Raw genomic sequence first — 278 nt, 5'->3', positions numbered from 1 at the left:
TTAACCCTCAATACCCTAACCCTAACCCTAACCTACCTACCTACCCCCCTCCTACCTACCTACAAAAACTCAAAAAAAAACGGGAAAAAGAGAAAAAAATTTTAGTTGCCAGAAAATATTTTTTACAGAATCACAAACTTTACAAAACACAGTTCAATTTTTTTCGGTGAAATTTAAAGGTGTTAAAATATATCAGAAAGTTTTCAAGTAGCAAGAATTTTTTAGTAAATTTCAGCAAGAAAAATAGGGGGGTTAATTAAAAAAGCAAGGCCGCAAAA

This window comes from Trypanosoma equiperdum (assembly GCF_001457755.1).
Source record: "Trypanosoma equiperdum strain OVI genome assembly, contig: ctg_201, whole genome shotgun sequence".
Taxonomy (NCBI): domain Eukaryota; phylum Euglenozoa; class Kinetoplastea; order Trypanosomatida; family Trypanosomatidae; genus Trypanosoma; species Trypanosoma equiperdum.
The sequence above is the reverse complement of the archived record's forward strand: the minus strand, read 5'-3'. Positions refer to the sequence as shown.